Source organism: Mauremys mutica, chromosome 12 (assembly GCF_020497125.1).
Source record: "Mauremys mutica isolate MM-2020 ecotype Southern chromosome 12, ASM2049712v1, whole genome shotgun sequence".
NCBI classification, from domain to species: domain Eukaryota; kingdom Metazoa; phylum Chordata; order Testudines; family Geoemydidae; genus Mauremys; species Mauremys mutica.
In genome coordinates this window covers 23,101,612-23,120,461 of record NC_059083.1, presented here as the reverse complement: position 1 = coordinate 23,120,461, position 18,850 = coordinate 23,101,612, and the positions used below count along the sequence as shown (strand labels likewise).

The window sequence follows — 18,850 nt, the reverse complement described above, 5'->3', positions numbered from 1 at the left end:
CCAGCCCGGCTGTTAGTGCTGCCCCCTGCCCAGCCCCCACCTCTGCCCCTCAGGGCCCCTCCTGCAGCCCCAGGGGTCTTCCCCCTCCTCCCCCATTCCTGAGGCTGCAGAGAGGGAGGGGAGGTGCTTCCAGGGGCCATAGAGATGAGGAGACAGAGGCTAGGTAGATGGGAGTCCTCCACAATCATACAGACTGGGGTGTGCGAGGCAAGAGAGGCTAAATTCTGGTCCCTGCCTCTGCTGCAGGTCTCAGGGACACAGGCAGAGCTGGGATCCCAGCCCCACACAGAGCCAGGGTCGGATTCTCTCCCCAGGGACGGAGCCCGGCGGGAAAGTGAAGATCGGGGCCTCGTCACCAGCATCGATAAATGTCACCTGCCCCCGGCCACAGTCCAGACAAACCCGGATCCTGCTGGGGGCCCGGCTCAGGGGCAGGGGGGTCTCAGGGGAGGTGAGAGTCCGGAACTGATCCCCCCATCGCTCCACAGCCCAGATCCCCCCCTCAGGGCTGAGGCTGATCCCTCCTGTCCTCCCCGCAGACTCTCTGGCCACCCCCACAGCCCAGTATCGCCCATCCCCCACCTCCACCTCCACCTCCCAGCAATGTCTCCCCGAGGTGAATCCCTCACAGCCCAGCACACAGGGATCAGTGTCAAATCTCTCAGGGGTGTCGGGCAGATCCTGCCACGTGTCTCCCCATCTCACACTTTTAGCATTTACACGTCATTTCCTCGGTTTCCAAACTCTGAATTGTTAATCCTCAGTTACTGGGCATTTAACAGACCCAGAATTCAGTTTGCTCCTGTTCCACAGCCCATGGCTCTGGCCCCCAGGGCCTCAGGCAGGGAGGGGGCTGTGAGCAGGGACAGCCCTGGGGAGCTGTGGGGAGAAGGAGCTGTGTCTTTGGCCCTGTGCTAGGGGCTGGCACACGTCAGTGGCTGTGCAGCCAGGCTGGGCTGTGAGCCCAGGAAGCTCTGCAGGTCGCACTGCACATGAAGGCAGAGGAGGGGCAAGAGGAGTAGACACAATAGTGTCTGGATTTACTGCTGTACATCAGGCCATGGCTACACAACCTCCCTCCCCTCCCATGCTGTGAAATGCAGGATGCTTGTGAGCTCTGCCCTGAGCAACAAACTCCCCTCCCACGGCCACAGTCAGGGGAAAGAAGCAAAACGTTCTAACAGCCACTGAGACTGGCACATTGATAGAATCTGAACTTCAGTTACCTTCTTGTACAGGTGGCGCAGAACTTCCCAGCCCTGGAAACACAGAGTCAGAGATGAGAGCTCATCTGAACAAGCACATTAACAGAAATTAGCGTTGTAGAGAGGGAGGCCACTCGTCCTGGATTTAAATGGACCCTCCTCTGTTTGAGAGGTTTGTCCGCTGTCCAGCACGGGTGCTAAAATGGATGTGATTTTGTCCAGTGCTGGATGGGGGACATCACTCCGCCCCCTCCATCTCTGAAAAATGGTGTCCCCTATGCGGCATGACCTCACACACACCATCACGCCAAGGAGGATGGGGTGGAACCGGGGGGCCCAAACCAAACCCGACAGTCTGGAAACGTCCAGCGTTCTGGGAATGACTGAGTGGCCCCTTATGCCTATAAAATGTTACACTGGGGAAAAGATACGTTCTAGAGTTCAGCATAAAGTAAACAATCCCCAAATACACGTGTGAGCATTTCTCTGTCAGCGGCTACAATTTTAACAGACTCTTTTTTCCTTAGCAGAATTTCTATCACTTTTATAATTATTAATAATCATAAATTAGCCTTTCCCTTCTGACACTCTGAAGTGACATTGCCAGCCTGCTACCAAAGACCTGGTCCGGCTGCCATTCATGTCGCTGGCCAATCTCCCCTGGAATTCAATGGGAGGAGGCCTGAGGCATGAAATGGACTTTTGAAAAGGGATGGAAGCAGGGCTGCCAACAGAATTGAGGGATATTTTCCCTCACCCGCCCTGCAGTGCTGACCGGCCCACCACCCAGGACTCTGGAGATGAATTAAAGGGCCCTGGGCTCTGGCTGCAGCCATGGTAGCAGTGGCCAGGGGTCCCAGTCCCTTAATCTCCAGTCACCAGGGCAGTTGCCCCTTTTGCCTCCCTGCCCCCACCCGTTGGCAGCCATGGGTGAGAGAAAAGGGTTTTCTTTTGGCTCCTGGGAATATGATATAAAGGCCAGAGGGCAGCTAGGGCATAGGAGAAGATTTGATATTTCCCCTTCCAAGTTATTGACTGTAGCAGGTTTTTGTCCCTGCAGACAGTCTACTGGGGTCAGGGGTCGCCCTCCTTAACTAAAGATCGAGAATGAGCATGAACTTGTTGGCTTTGGGTACAATTTTCAAAATCCACAGAGTTCCTAGGCCCCATTTTCCAAAGTTACCCTGGGAGTCTAAGTCCAGTCTTCTCTCCCCACCACCAAACTCATGTCCATGTTATCTTTCCCCAATGTACTGACCCTGACCCATTTCTCGGACTTTTACCTCCTTCACTGACCAATCTGTCCCACCCAGTCTGTGCTGTTCAGTTTAGGAGTTGGGTAGGTGGCTGGCGTAGATGTCTCCTTTAGTGCACTGATTCTTAGCACAAGCAAAAGATGAAGAAAACTCTCTGATAAGCATGTGGTTTATGGTGCAAAAATGAGCAAATGAAAAAAATGTGTGTCCATTTCTTTGGCTCACATTCCTCTGCTGTCTTGTTAATTTCCAAAGCTCGATGGTTCATCTTCCTGTCTGACGCTGGCAAAGACCGGATTAACTCAGTGCACGAGCGCGCACACACACACACACACACACACAACCTCTCTCTCTCTCTCACTCTCTCTGTTAGCCCGATGCTGTATTGGCCATGTCACATACTGATTGCAAAGACCACAAGACAGAGCTGCACGAGGAGATGGAAGAACTGAAATTATTCCCACCAGTTCCCAGTGTCTGTACCTGTTATTGCCGGTAAAGCTTTCTCCACTCTCACTACCCTTCTGTTGTGTTCTCTGGCAACATATTGTGTCCCTGGGCTTAGACTATTAGCCAGTGTCCCGTGTGTGTTATGATACAATCTCCAATTACGTGATCACACACCGTTTTTGCCACAGGACCCCTGTCTCATTCTTTCACTGCCCAGGATGGAGGCACAAGGGGTGAGAATTAAGGACGTTCAGGAAGGCAGAAACCTGGCATTTCCTAACTACCAAGTGTTTGACATTTCAACCTAAATCATCTTCTGTTCAGGGGGTTTGTGCAATATTCTGTACTTGTATCGTGTTCCCCTCTCGCACCTCTTTTAAAGGTAAAAAATTCCAATTTTTTTCAATCTCTCCTCATGCTGATTCTCATTGCCTCTCTCTGAGCCCCCTTTTCTTCTTCGATACCCTTTCTGAGATGGGGTGAGCGGTACCAAACACAGTGCTCAGGATGAGGGCAAACCACATGTATAGAATGGCTGTATAATATTTCCATGTTGTAAACCAGCCCATTTTTATGGATTCTCACATTTTGTTTGACCTTTTCCCCAGAGCTGCGCAGTGAGCAGAGGGTTTTGTCAAGCTGGCCACAGTGAATTCCCGGTTGCATTACTGAGCTGCTGCTGCACTTATTTTCAAACCCTGTAATGTGAATGAGTTGTTCATTTTTTCTCCTCCATGGTACATTCATTTATCACCAGTGCACTTCATATCCCACCATGTTTCCCTTTCACACAGCTTGGGGGGAGGGGGGTAGGTCCCTCTGGAACCACATCACAGTCTTCATGAGACTTGACTAGCCAACCTCAACTGTGGCCCCCTGCAGGGCCGCCCAGAGGATTCAGGGGGCCTGGGGTCTTCGGTGGCCGCCAAATTGTCACTGAAGACTTGGAGCAAAAGAAGCTTCGGGTCTTCAGCAGTGGGTCCTTCACTCGCTCCAGGGGCCCAGGCCCCGTGAGAGTTTTCCAGGGCCCCCGGAGCGAGTGAAGGACCCCGCTCCAGGGGCCCCGGAAAACTCTTGTGGGGGCCTGGGCAAATTGCCCCACTTGCCACCCCTCTGGGGAGCACTTGCCCCCTGGAAGAATCATTTCCCACAGGGACCACTCCCGAAATCCCCTAGGCATCCCTCTTTTCCTCTCCCACTCCCTAACCTTACCCCTCCCCATGCCTCTCCTCTCCTGCCCCATCTTCCCCAAGGAATTCCAGAGCCCACACTGGCTCTCTCTGCGCCATTACTGGCTTCCCTGGCTCCTCATGCAGCTTGGATCCTGCCGTGTGTTTGGGGGCTGCAGTCAGTGTGTGATGAGGTCTCTGTATCTCTGGGTGTGACCAATGGGTGTCTGTGCAGTGAATGTGCTAACCCCTGCTGGCTGCCATGTACCTGTGCCACGGCTAGAGCAGCAGCAGCAGCAGCTGTCTGGGCACATGCAGCCCTGTTAGGGCTTCTGAAAATTGAAATGAGCAGCCTAGACATTAACCTGGCCTGGTCCAGCCCTTTGTCCACCTGCCCTGCCAGAGCCTCCAGCCCCATCAGGGACTCTAACAGCATCTCGGTGAGAATCCTCTGAGCTCCCAGTGTGCACAGAAGAACTCCCGAGGCAACCGAAATCACAACGTTGGCCACACAAACCTTTGAGTCTTTTCACCTTAGTACAGAGCTGTCCCTGCCCCAAAGAGCTAGTGTAAAATGTTAACTGTATGAGAAAAAGGGACGGGAAATCTCAGGGCAGGGGGAGCTTTGGATATTGATGCAATAGGAGCCGTAGTTACCTGGGCAGATGATGTTTCTTCTCCAGTCTGAAACCAAACACAGAGAGAGGGATGAGAATTCAGCTGAGCAAATGCAGGAACACCAGGGCTCTGGGATGAAGAGCAGCTGGCTTAAGCTGAACCCAGGCAAGAGCAAAGTGATTCAGAAGCAGGGACACATTTTGAAGAACTAGATGAGACTCTCCCCTTCATTCCATTGAATTTGTACAGCCCCATTCACCAAAGTCAAGGTGCAAAGACTCGAGTCCTATGTGACCCTTCACTAGGCCTAGGTGACCAGGTGGCATCAGTGTCTAAACATCTCAGCTCACTAGGAAACTCTGCATCTTCCTGAGGGCAAGGGTCTGGCCACAGTGATCCCTGCCTCTGCCACCGCCAGGCTGGGTTACTGTAGGTCACTGAATCCACAGCTGAGTGTGAAGGCTCCAGCTGGTACCTAACGCAGCTGCCGGCCTTCTCCAGGGCTTAGGCCACAGTGACACATCAGGCCCATGTTCCAGCCCCTTCACTGTCTCCCCGTCCCCTTCTGATGCCAGTTTAAGGCCTTGGTTTTAATCTGCAAATCAACTAAAGAATCCAGCCCCAGTGGAGGCTGTTTGTGAGATGTCCAGGTAGGAGGCTACAGAGGCAGAGCATTGTAGAGGGCACCCAGGATGCAGGGTGGGAGTGACACAGCTACTCCTTAGTCTGGATTGTACCCTGGGTATGTCACAGTGACACCCTAAATTAAAGCTCACTGGCTAAGCAGGGGATAGAGATGGCAAAACCCAGTGAAAATCAGAGCGGGAGGGGACAGGTGTCCCTGCCTGATGCTATGAATTCCCCTTAGAGACCCTGAGGTACCATTTGACCAAACCTCCCCTCTCCCATGTTTAAAGCCAGAGTTGATTAGACCCCATGGAGAGCCCTTGTTTCAGCTGAGTGATTGCGAGAGCTGAAACCACTTATGAGCAGGTCTAGGGGCCAGGTCGTAGAGCTAGTGTGGGGACAGGGCTGCAGTGAACAACATGGAGACGCAGCAGTAGCCACGGCCTGCTGGAATCCCTCGGTAAGTTGTGGAACCTCAGAACGCACCATTGCAGAAGTGGCAGTGGGGGGCCAGCAGCAGCCGTGAGAACAGCAGTGGAGCTGAGCGGTGGCAGGGGTAACAGCACCAGAAAAACCAGCAGGACCAGCAGCAGAGGCATCAGCCAGTGGTGGCAGAGAGCAGCCTCAGTGAGCCAGTTCCAGAGGCAGCAGAGGCATCGCTCGATGTCCCTCCCCTTTTCAGGGATGAGAGGCAGTGAGCAGCCAGTGGTATAGGTGCTGACTTCCCCTCTTGCCAGTGGGTGCTCAATCCCCTGCGCTGCCCTAGGCCCCGCCCCCACTCCACCCCTTCCCCAAGTCCCTGCCCCACCTCATTCCATCTGCTTCCTGAAGTTCCTGCCCTCTGCACCTCTTCCCCACCTCCTCCCCCAAGCATGCCTCATTCCTGCTCCTCCCCTCCTTCCCAGAGCACCCTGAGTGCCGTGAAACAGCTGTTTTGCAGCAGGCAGGAGGCACTGGGAGGGAGGGGGAAGAGTTCGTCAGCGAGGCTGCCAGTGGGCGAGATTCGCTGGAGGGATTGGGGAGCTTGACTGTTGGTGGGTGCCGAGCACCTGCTAATTTTTTCCCCGTGTGTGCTATGGGGCTGTCGGCACCTAGGACCAGTGGTGATAGTGATAGCAGCAGCAGCAGCAAGCCAGTTGCAGATGTGGAGGCAGCAGCAGATGACTTGCTCAATGCCCCCAACACCCACATGCCTCTCAGAGGTGGGAGGTGAAGCCATGTGAGGGCACCTCTGAACTCTGGGTCTTGGTTGATTAAAAACAACCAACTGTGAGAGTGGGCTACAGTGGTGGGAGAGGGCAGTGGTGTGTTACAGGTCATTCGCTCATTGGATTGTCACAGGGCAAGGTGGGAAACTGAGGCAAAGGACATTTCCCAATGTACTGTGGGGTGGGGGTTTGCTCAGGGTTTCATGCTTTCGAATCATGGCCGTGGTGTTTTCCCAAAACAATGCTGGGTCCCTTTGCCTTGTAATACAAGTTTTCTTTTGTTACACCCAGACTCAAGGCGGGTGAGTGAGAAGTTTTGTCTCTTATCCTGTGTCTACACCAGCACTTTTGTCAGTAAAACTTTTGTCAGTCGGGGTGTGAAAAAAGCACGTCCCTGACCAACATAAGTTTCACTGACAAAAGCACTGGTGTGGACAGTGCTATGTTGGCAGCAGACACTCTACTGCCGCTCATTGGGGGTGGTTGAACTATGCTGGTGGGAGGTCGGCACAAAGCAGCTACACGGGAGACCCGATTGCAGGGCAGCTGCAGTGGTACAGCAGTGCCACTATAACCCTTGAAGGGGCCACTATATAGTCTTAAAAAGTCCCAGGAGTTACATTTCCCCAGATTATTGGGTGGGCTCTCAAGTGTTTTCTAGTTTGTGTTGCTAAGAGGAACCCTTGATATTGAACCCAGCCCGTCTTGCTGCCGACTCCACCTAGCAGAAGGTTGAAAGATCAATAGATCTAGAGATAGTTTCAACACCACGGAAAAGGCTGCATTCGAGAAATAGAAACACTTACCAAGTTCTCGTTGAAGATCATCTAGGTAACAGAGAACCAGAAACAAACACACACTAATTAAGTGCTGCCCTTCTAGGATGGAATCAACCCCAATCTCCCACCATGCAGCCTGTCCCTCACAGCCCCACTCATCCAGACTATGGGCAGGGAAACCACTGAGGTACCTGGGGAGAAAAGTCTCTTTCCAACCCACAGGCAGGGCACGGAGCACCTGCGAAGTCTCATAGGATGTGGCTACACAGCAACTGAATACCCCCGATTGACCCATGTCAGCTAAGCAGGCTCACAAGACATGGGCTGGGGGCCTGTAAAATTGGGGTGTAGACCTTTGGGCTCATTTTGTATCTACACTAGAGTAAAGTATCAAAAAATAACTGGTTATCTGCATGGACTTAGTTCTGAAAGTTTTGAATTCCCTAGGGAATTAGGGCCAGATTTTTAAAGGTATTTAGGTTGCTAACTCCCATTGATTTCAATTGGCATTAGGTGTCCAAATACCTTTAAAAAGCTGCCCTTAGAGCCCCATCCCACTTCCTTGCAGATTACGTGTTCCCATTCACTTTGCTGGGAGCGTTCGGTGTGCACGGAATGTAATATCGGCCCCTAAAATTATCAACATTATTCTGTTAGGGATGTGACTTGTGCATTTAGTGTTGGATCCTCCACTCGTTGAAATAAAAGGCACAGCTCTAATTGATGGTAGTGGTGCAGCATCAGGGCATTCATGTTTTTCTCATTTAAAAAATAAAACATGAGGAGACAAATTTGTACAAAGTTTTCCTTGTTTGAGAAAAGGGCACAACACTTAATGATTTCTGTATCAGGTTTCCCTAAAAAAAAAAATCCCAGAAATAAATATAAATTATCATTAAGAACATTTTTTCTCTTGGATATACAGTTGTCTGAGTTTTGTGAAAGTTGAACACTATGTATAACTTTTTATATTACCGGGGGGGGGGGGCCGGGGGTGGGGAATTTATCAGGCTTCATTTCATCCCAATTTATTTTTTCATTTAATGTTAAAAAGAAACAAACTCCTCCTCAAATATAATTACACACAAGATTCATGTTGGACCAAATTATGTACTTGTCTAATGAGGCAAGAAGACATTTGATTGCACAAAGTCCTCCTGGTCCCCCATGTCATGGTATCTCCAGCACCATGTGGATTTTACCCTCAGAGAAGATACATTTCAAAGAACATTTTCTTTCTGATTTCTCTTACCCTCATTAGCAATACATTATCACTGATATTTCATGTGATTTTCAAATTGATCTCTCTTTAATAATAATAATCATAAATAATAATAAATAAAACAGCAAACAATTTAATGGAAAAGGTTCTATGTGGAGAAAAATTGAACTTACTGATTTGTCCAAGACGTTTCCCTAAAGAAACGAAATAAAGCAAACAGATGTAAATACAAGTTATTTAAGAATATTTTCCGTTAATGCAGATTTAAAGGAGTGTTTTCATGATATGAACGCCTGGCCCCTAAATACCAAACATTTCATTCATGTTTTATTAACCATGTGGCCACACAAGAGCTAAGTGTCGAACCGTAACTGACTATTTACAATTCTGTAATGATTTACAATTCTGAAAGTTTTGAATTCCTTATGCAATTAGGGTCTGATTTTTCAAGGTATTTAAGAGCCTAACTCCCACTGATTTCAGTGAGAGTTAGCTGACCATATACCTTTAAAAATCTGGCCATTAGAGCCCAATTCTGCTTCCTTGTATTATCTCTCACATTCCCATTGGCTTTGCTTGTAGCTCTGGGGGTGCAGACTGGAATTTCTGGCCCTCAAAATATCAACATTATTGTTTTAGCGATATGACTTGTGCATTCAGTGCTTAATCCTATACTCATTGAAGTCAATGGCAAAGATGTAACTGATGTTAGTGATGCAGTATCTGGGTTTTTATCTTTTTCTGGTTAAAAATCTCCTCCCCAAAATTTTATAAATAAACAAAGAAATGCCCTTATGAAGAGACAAATTTGTAGAAAAGTTTTACTTGTTGGAGGAAAGAGCACGACATTTACAGATTTCGATATCCTGTTCCATTAAAAATAAACAGAAGTAAATACAAATTCTTATTAGGAACATTTTTCCCTTAAAACCAGAGAGTAGGAGGTGGCACTGGGTGTGGTAGCACCATCTCCAGCCTAGAGCGAAAGGAGGAGCTGCCAGTCTCACAGGAAGAGCATCTCCCCAATCCAGGAAGCAGGGAGCAGCTCCAATGGGAGAGCCCAGCCCTGCCCAGAGGAAAGGCAGGATGTTGGAGAAGAGCGATGGGAGACCCCTGCACCGGGGTGAAGCAGAGGGATGGGGCAGGGAGCTCTGTTCGCGTGTGACTCAGTTAAGAGTGTTTCTGTTCATCAGAATGGGCATGAACTCAGCACTAAGGGTGGTGTCAGGACTGTTTTTGTGTCCCCGCCCGCTCCATGACCCTGACCGAGGCCCTGCCCCCTGGCCAGGCTGGGAGACTTGCCCACTATGGAGAGCCCTGACACTCCACCTGCCCTGGACATGGGTCCATGGGCCTTTGGCAGCAGTCCCCAGCCCATGTCCCCACTCCCCGGGTTGCACCACCCTGGGCAGGTGGAGGATTCAGGGCTTCCCAGTGCAGTCCCTGGATGGCAGCCTGGTTCTGGCTTCTGGCCTGGCCAGGGCCTCAGGGAAAGAGGAGCAGGGGTGGGGCCACTGAGAGAGGCCAGCACCAGGGCGAGATTGGTGCTGTGGGCAGGGGCTGCACTACACAGAGAGGAGCTGCTCAGCTGCCCTGCCCAAAGCACAGACACTGCCTGCCATGCTCCACCCCTGCCAAGGCTTGCAGTGTGTGTGTGTGGGGGCAACGTGGCCCTCTTCCCCCAAACTATGCCCATGCTGAAAAGTGTCCTGGTCATCCCACCTTTAAAAGTGTGTGTGTGTGTGTGTGTGGGGGGAGACATGGGCCCCTGGATCTCCTTACCGTTGAATGTGTTATTTTTAGGACTGTGTGTATCATGGTCGCTGTCAGTTTGGTTGGTAACTTCAGCTACAATCTCATGAAGACGTTTTCTCTGGAATTTTCTCATAATTTAAAGGCAATTTTCACCTGCAGACTCACCCTGTCTGTGTGCTCCAAATGATTCTCCCCTTTTTCTCTCCAGTTCAGACGGCAGAGTGTCTTGGGGGAGAAAGGAGAAGAGAGGTGAGATTTCAGACTTTCATATTCATAAGAGCATCCCCACTCTCAAACTGTTTCATAATTATGACAGAGAAACAGACAGAGATGCTCAGAGACACACTCAGGTATTTAATATAAAAAGGTCTGAAATCTATTTTCCCCTCTCAATCAGGCATCTCTCAGCAATGGAGCCAGCATCCCTGGAGCCTCACAAGTAACCCAGGACACACAATCTGTAAGAGATTTACTTTTCCCTCCTCATCCCCTCCCTCCCTTCAGACTCCAGTTGGTTTGTCTCATTCACTTGCTGCCTTTTGTCGTAACCTAGACCCAGATCATACAAAGACTTTGGCATAAAAGTAACTTTACCCACTTGGGTCCCTTTGACACTAACGGGATGTTCAGAGTTTGTGAAATCCTGGCTCTAATTGTGAGCTGTTGGGTCTGTTTACTCAGCGCCTCTACAGAGAGCAGCACGACAGGACCTTGTCCTCCATAGGCAGAAATGGAAATAATAGTAAAATTATTTTATCAAGGTGGAAATTCAGGTGGGGGAGGGTTGGCTCAAAGGGTCCAATTCTCCCCTGTACCGGGAAAAGGAGAGAGGGGAGGGGCCTTTTGTGACTCTGCTGTTCAGTGGCTGCAGGGGCTGGTGCAGACCTTGGCACAGGCTGAGGAAGTTCTGAACCAGCCAGAGCTACATCCCTGTGACAATGGCCCCCGTGTGTCTTGCCCAACGTTCAGAGTGTCAGAGGCCCAGCTTTACACGGCCCAAGGCCCTCTATCCCTTGTCCACCCCCTCCCGCTTCCACCCGCCCTCACCAACCCCACCCCATTCCCAGCCCTCTCAGGAACACGCCTTGTGCCTGCAGCTGCTGTGGAGGAGGCACCAGAGGCTCCTGTGCTGGAGGGATCCCTGATTGTGGGGGAGGGGCTTTCTCCTTCCCTACGGCCCATTTGGCCCAAACTAGCTGCAAACGGGACCAGAGCTCAGTGATGGGCTGGATTCACTTTGAGAAATGTGCCCCATGGCTGGTGATGGAACAGTAGACGGGGAGGGCTCTGAGCAATAGAGAGTTCTTTGCCACGTGTCTGGCTGTTGGGTCTTGCCAAAATGCTCGGTATCCAACTGACCATCATATCTGGGGTGGGGAAGGAATTTCCCCCCACGTCAGACTGACAGAGAGCCTGGGGATTTTTTTCCTTCCTTCCTCTGCAGCCTGGGGCACGGGTCAGTTGCAGATTTGAACTACAATCAATGGTGGATTCTCTCTAACTTGTGTAGTGGGGCAGTTACCCTGTTCCTGGGATAAAAGGAGGTAAAAGGTGAAAAGCAGCTGAGGTCGGCTGACTGGGGAGGCAAACACAGCTGGGACCACACCCAATTAGGCCACAACTGGCCCTGATCAAAGGACTGGGAGCTAGGCAGGCAAGAGTCTCACTGCAGGGCTGCCTGGGAGCAGAGCACAAGGTACCTTACACAGAGCAGGGCTGGGGTGGGGCAGGCAGAGCTGGGGAGCTCTGGCCTGGCAAGTCCCCAGGCTGAGGCCTTGTTAAGGGCCAGGGATGGTACTAGGGCTAGAAAGGCAGTAGGTCCAACCCCTTTGCTAATGATGAGTGGACATTGCGGACTGCAGGCTGCCCCAGAGAAAGGGGGCTAGATGACTGGCAGTAACCACTGAGGCAAGGTGGGTATAGAGGGTTGGGATGCCCCTGGGAGAGGAGACCCAGAGTGTGGGGGTACTGCTGTGGGCAGAACCCCAAGGTAAGGGGCACTGGGGTCCAGGAGGGACATCGGGGGGCCTGGGGCAGGAGAGACACTGGCCAGCAGTGGGTGCTCTGGAGCGGGAAAGCTAATTCCCTGACTGACCAGCAGGAGGCGCCGCACTGCTGAGTGCTCAACCAGTTACACTTGAAGTTTTAAAATCACTATTTAAGGACTTCAGTAACTTGGCCAGAGGTTAGGGGTCAATTGCAGGAGTGGGTGGGTGAGATTCTGTGGCCTGCAGTGTGTAGTTGGTCAGACTGGATGATCATGATGGTCCCTTCTGGCCTTAAAGTCTTTGAGTCATTTCTTAATTTAACAGCATCATCGAAGTGTGAACCAATTGATCGTCACCATTCTCTTCTCAGAGGCTTATCCCAATTTCCATTCCTAGATCCCTTCTAGGTACCTTTGAACTTCCCCAGAATCTCCATTAGCACAATCGTTTTCTGGGAGAAACCACTGACTCGCTCTTCCAGTTCAGGAGAAATCTCCTCTGGCTGCTGGAACTTCCCCTTCTCACACCTGGAGGGAAACAATTTCACGTGATTATATTTTACTGTGTGACTCATTATAAGTTCTGGCTAGTGAGTCGCTGCTCTAAGGGGCCTGGAGTTTGAATTCCTTCACTTCTCCCAGCCTCAGAGCAGATGCAACACAACCCAGGGCCAAGCAACCTTTCCTTCAAAGGTCATTAATATTCTTCAACTCTGGTCTGGAGAGATCAGCTCTGGGGACAAAAGGGGAATTGAGTCTCCGTGGCCAGTTCGCTCCTTGGCCTCCATGCTCTGAGGGTCAGGAGGTTCCCAGGTGAAGTGCTGTAGAAATCTGCCTCTAGGAACTAGGCTGAGACACCAACAACCCCTTCTCCAGCTCATTTGTCACAGGTCTCCAAACAGCCCTCAGATGGGGAAAGGCTCTTGAAAACTACTGCCCTGGACTGAATAGTGACCAGGACCCAGCAGTGACAGGCCCATATTCCATCCCCACAATCCTGAGGCAGCCAGTCCCCCAGGGATGTGACATCTCTACAAAATACTTGAGGTCAGTCTTTCCCACTGACTGGAGAATTCCAGAGTCTTCTGTACAAGAGTTAGCACCCCAGGATGGAGCTGATCAGAGAGATTTGTATCCAACATGTGATCTCCCCACACATTTTGCTGTAGAGCCCCAGGAAGATGTGGTGCTACCCTCATCATCAAGCTCTTTCCCAGCATTGTGGAGTGCGAGGGAGCCACATACCTGCTCAAGGTGGTTCTGACATCCTAGAGGAGAGAGAGACAAAAGAATTTCAGTCCTCTCTGACACACGCACACAGGGGATCCCAGGGAAGGGATTTAGGAAGTATGGGGGAAGAGACCCTGCCCTGGCCCCAGGGCCATTGATTCCCTGAGCTAATGGGGCTTTTCCATCTTTCATATCTCTGTGACTCTGCTAAGAATAATACTCACTCAGATGTCAGCAATGCACATGCCGAGTTACACTGAGATCTCCGACTGCTGGACTCCAGTGCTTATGATTCAGCAGCCCGCTCCTCCCTCTGTGGGGGTCTGGCATGTTTCTAATGATGAGTGCCGGTTTCCAATTCTCCCTGGGGGTGCTCAACCCCATGCCCCACCTCCACTCCAAACCTTTCCCCAATGCCACACCCCAACCGAGCTCTTACCACTCCCACTCAACCTCCACACTGTCTCTTCCTCACCTCCTCTTGTGAGCTGCCATAAATATAAAGGAAAGAGTAACATAAAATACCTTCTTGCAGCTGTACTGAATCGCTTTACCTCTAAGGGGTTAAGAAGCTCAGATAACCTGGTTGGCTCCTGACCAGAAGGACCAATAAGGAAAGAAGATACTTTCAAATCTGGTGGGATGCCGGAGGTTTTGTTTGGGCTCTGTTTGTTTGTTCCCTCTCCTGATAGAGAGATAGACCAAGCAGAGACAACAGCTCCTGAAAACCTACCTGAAATGATCCATCTAAGATTACAAAAATTCTAACTAAGGCAAGGAAATGCGTTATTTTTTTGTTTTAGCTTGTGTATTTTCCCTATGCTAAGAGGTAGTTTTATTCCTGTTTTTATAACTGTGAAGCTGAGTCCAGAGTGGAGTCTTCTGGGTTTTAAATCTTTTACCCTGTAAAGTTACCTTCCATCCTGATTTTGCAGGTGTGATTCTTGTACTTTTTTCTTTATAATAAAGTTCTTCTTTAAAGAACCGGATTGATTTTAGTGTCCTAAAGATAAGGGTCTGGTCTGTACTTACAGTCAAGGCAATTGGTTTGTATATTATTCCCAAGCCTCCCCAGGAAAGGGGGTGAAGGGGTTGGGGGGATATTTTGGGGGAATAGGGATTCCAAGTGACCAATCTCTGAATTTTTGTTTAAATCACTTGGTGGTGGCAGCAAGGACAAGGAAAGGAATTTGTGCCTTGGGGAAGTTTTTAACCTAAACTGATGGAATATAAGATTAGGGGGTCTTTCATGTGGGTCCCCACATCTGTCCCCCAGAGTTCAAAGTGGGGAGGGAATCCTAACCTGAGCACACGCCCTCCACGCTCCTCCCCCTCCCTCCCAGCATCTCCTGCACACAGTGGAACAGCTGATTGCAGCAGGCAGATGGTGCTGGAAGAAGGGGGAGGAGTTGATCCGCAGGGCTGACGGTGGGTAGCACTGAGGGGGAGAGCTGGCTGTCCTGGAGCACCCACATATGTTTCTCATTCAGTCTCACCTGTAGGAATTCACTCGCTGGCTTCTGACACTTCCCCTCCATCTCATTGATCAGCTCACTCAGACGGGAAATCTGCTCGGAGAGTTTACTGACATTTTCATTCTGGATCCTCACAATCTCCTCATCCAGCTTCTCCAGCTGGGCCAGCAGGAGTCGCTCTTGTTCCTCCAGGAACTGCTGCAAATGCTGAAATTCAGACACAATCTTCTGCCTCTCGGTTTGTGTTTGTTTCTGTATGAAATAGGGCAAGGGCTGGTCAGGGACCTGGATGGAGCCCAGGGTCCTTTCATGGAGAGCTGAGTGTGCAGGAGGGTGATTTTCTTTGAAAATCCTAAAATTTCTGACATTTGACTCTACCCTGTGGGTACTAGGCAGGGGATTCTCTCACACCTTCCCTTTTGGCCCCTGTATCCCTGTGAAAGGGATGTTTCTCTGTCAGTCATGGTCAGCATCTTCTGTTATTTATGGTCTGTGGAAATTCAGACCCAGAGCAGCAGGAGGCAGGACTCAGCACTACACTAACAGAGACGTCAGGGGAGTTAAAAGAAACAAATGTTTTAAAAATGCACAAAATGTCTAGACCCAGTGGACAAGCACTTCACGGGAACATTTCTATGAATTCAGGCAAGCCACAAGGGCTACTCATCAACTGAAACGAAAGCTTAGGGCTTGTCTACACATGAATCAAACCCAGCAATCCATGATCATGGAGAAACACACACAAGCCCATGTTCATGTAGGCCACACAGGAGTCTGCCTCCAAACAGACCTCCCACTGCCAGTCCCACAGCTGGTTCATAACAGGCACCTACCAGGTATTCCTGGCAATTCCTCTCTCCAGTCACTTTCAATCCCAGCAGCTTTTCTCTCTCTTCCCTCAGAGTTTTCAAATGGGCCTGGATTCTTTCCTGAAGAAACAGAAATGATTTGGGAGGTTTCATCTGGATAGTTGAGAGGTGCTTGGAAGTGGGTGTTTTTCCACCTGAAACCCAAGATGACTATGGTTCTAATCGCTTTGCGACATCAGGACCACCAAGGTGATGAAACCTCATTAATGGAAACTAGGAGCGTGTCACATTCAGACTCGTTACCAATTCTGGTTCAGTGTTTTTAGTAATTAGCAAGAGATCTCAATTATACCCAAGCTTTACTGGTATTTGTGAATTAATTAATGGTACAGAGCATAACAGGGCACTGGAGTCACATGGGGGTGAATCAATAAACCTGTTTTTTCAAGGGTTTAACAAACAAAGTGATACAAATCTCAGAAGACACCAGGGTTTAAATATGTGCTGGGATTTCAGCCCTGAAGCCCTGGGGCTGCACTGGTTGGGCAGAGCTGGTCTAGCACCAGGGCAAAACTCGTGAGATGTCGGGAGGCCATTCGTCTGGTTTGAAGCTGCACAGTCCAGTTTTGTGGAGCACTGTCCCTGTCCGGCAGGGACTCAGCACTGGACGTGGCTTTGTCTGGTGCAAAAGGGAGAGGAGAAGACGGAGAATGCAGGAGGACACCCATGAGGATGGGAGTGGCACCTTCATGCAGAATGATACAGGCGGGTGGCACGCTGGAAAAAACAGTGGTGGGGTCCACACAGGGTGACTGATACTGGTGAGGACGGGCCCATGCAGGCAGGTGTGGGCATGTCCGATGTTCTGGGGATGCCTCAGTGACCTCCCTAATTAGACATGATGCAGATTTGTATAAAGAACGGGTTGGGGGTGGCCCCAGTGCTGTCCTAACCCCTCTCCATGGCAATGCCCCCTGGGCAGGTACCCCACAGTCCCATTCCCTGGTAAAGATCCCAGAAGCAGTGCATTCTGGGAGATTTCAAAAGGCTGCTTGGTGGGACTAATGGAACCACTTTGGCTGGTCCTTGCCCACGTACACAACAGAGCCGGTCAGACTGGCACCAGTCAGCTCCAGCCTGGGGTTGGTTTTGCTACAATCCAGTGTAATCCCAGTGGTACTTGGCATGGACCTGAGCTGTCTGGAGCCCTTTTGTGTGGGACTGAAGGTGCTCGGGGTCCCATGCAGCGTTTAGCCCAGTGATCTCCTCTAGTGCAGGCCGGCAGCATCTGAGTTTAACCCCTCGTGGAGCAGCACAGGAGTTCAGAATCCCAGTGGGAAACCTCCTCTCCCTGCTGGGCCTGGGACCTTCATCAATGCGTCTCTCCCTCCTAACGGAGACACTTCATCACTGGGTGGGGCTGATGCTAAGATAGCAGCATGGCAAAGTGATTCAGGTCTTGGACTGGGTCTGGGGAGATCTGCATTCTATGCTAAGCTCTGTCACTGACATGCTGGGTGACTATGTGCAACTCGCTGCCCTGCTTTGTGCCTCAGTTTCCCTTCCCACCTTTTGTCTAGCTAGACCAGTGGTCACCTACCAGTCGATTGTGATCAACTAGTTGATCCTGGAGATTCTCCCAGTCGATCGCAATCTCTGGCAGCCGTGCGGCACTCCCAGAAGGGGCCAGCTTGCCCCTGCAGCCTGGGGTGAGGGCAGGGTTCTCCTCACGGGGCTCCTGCCTGCAAGCACCGCCCCCGCAGCTCCTATTGGCCAGAAATGGGGAACTGTGGCCAATGGGAGCTGTGGGAGTAGTTCCTGCAGAGACGGGCAGCGTGTGTAGCCACATGCTCCCCTCCAGGGGCCACAGGGGCACATTGGCCCCTTCCAGGAGTGGCGCAGGGTTGGGAACTCTGCAAAGAACAGACCGGGATCTGTCTGAGGTAAGTCAGTGCTGCCCAGCTGGAGCCAGCTTCCCGTACTCCCTCCTGCACCCTAACACCCTGCCCTAGCCCGGACCCTCCTCCCAGCACCCTGTGCCATCTCCTGCACCCAACCCCCTGCCCCAGGCTCAGCCCAGAGCCCCCTCCCTGACTGCAAACCCCTCGGCCCCAGCCCAGAGCTCGCACCCCCACCTGAATCCCAACCTCCTGCCACAGACCGGTGAACGTGAGTGAGGTTGGGGGAGAGCAATGGAGACGGGGCGGGGGTATGGAGTGAGCGGTGCTTCGGGGGGGTGGGTGTAGATCCTGCTTTCAAGATTTTATATTTTGCCTCTGTTGCCACATTGCCAGACCATTAATTTTGTTATAGCATCTCCCCACACAATGAAGACTTTACAGGCTGAATGATGAGTCACACCTGTGCCAGGTAACTTTCAGTGAAATTAGCCTGTAATTAAAACCCCAAAGTTAACCCATTAAATCTGACAGCAATTCCCTACCTTGCATAGGTGGCAGGCTTGTGTAATTTTTGGTGGGGCCCAAAATAGTGGTCCCCCCCCCACTCCCGCCCTGTAAGCCGATATAAAATGAAGCTACAACACGTCAGTGCCACAAGATTACAAGGGTCAATTACAAGTGGAAAGTCAGAAGCAGCACTTGCCTACTTCAATATACAGTATTATATTTTGTTGCACCTGTTGTGATGAAGTGGGAATGTTCTTAATATTTTCTCTGAATACTGTGTGGGTGCCTCAGTTTCCCCTGCAAGGTGCCAACTGAAGGTGTTCGGGACAAAGATCAGGTGGCCTCCTTGTCCGGAATCGAGACACAAAGGCCAGAGGAGGGAGTGTCAGTTTGGAGCTGGCTGGAGAAATGGGGAGAGGCCCAGAACTTGGGTCTGGGCTCCACACCCCCCAAGATGGACCTGACTGAGGGGTCCTGTTTTCTGTATCCACACGGTCTGTTCTAGACTGTGATCCTGTCATCTAATAAACCTTCTGTTTTACTGGCTGGCTGAGAGTCACGTCTGACTGCAGAGTTGGGGTGCAGGGACCTCTGGCTGTCCCAGGACCCCGCCTGGGCGGACTCACTGCGGAAAGTGCATGGTGTGGAAGGG

At 50.9% G+C, this 18,850-nt stretch overlaps 1 pseudogene; it reads right to left on the bottom strand.

Annotated features, from left to right (window-relative positions):
* Positions 1 to 18,850, bottom strand: part of LOC123344864 — a 136,714-nt pseudogene that overhangs the window by 103,999 nt on the left and 13,865 nt on the right.